This window comes from Eurypyga helias, unplaced genomic scaffold (genome assembly GCF_000690775.1).
Source record: "Eurypyga helias isolate BGI_N326 unplaced genomic scaffold, ASM69077v1 scaffold19805, whole genome shotgun sequence".
In the NCBI taxonomy this organism is placed as follows: domain Eukaryota; kingdom Metazoa; phylum Chordata; class Aves; order Eurypygiformes; family Eurypygidae; genus Eurypyga; species Eurypyga helias.
The window spans coordinates 11,835-12,071 of record NW_010251149.1 but is presented as its reverse complement, the minus strand read 5'-3'; positions in this window follow the sequence as shown (position 1 = coordinate 12,071).

The following is a 237-nucleotide window of genomic DNA, read 5'->3' as shown; positions in this document are numbered from 1 at the left end:
AGTGCCAGGGGTCACTGAGCCTCCCCCATATCGGTGAGCCCCTGCTCCTGCCGTGCCTTTGGTGTTCACTGAGCCCCCATCCTGCTGAGCCCCAGCTGTGCCATGCTGGTGGGGTTGTCCCTGCATGCTCACGCACCATGGGGGTCACTGAGCCCCCCCCTTCCTGCCAACCCCCTGTTTCTGGGTGCTTCCCTGCCCTTTGTCCAGCTCAGGGGGGATCAGCCTGTGGAAAGAGGG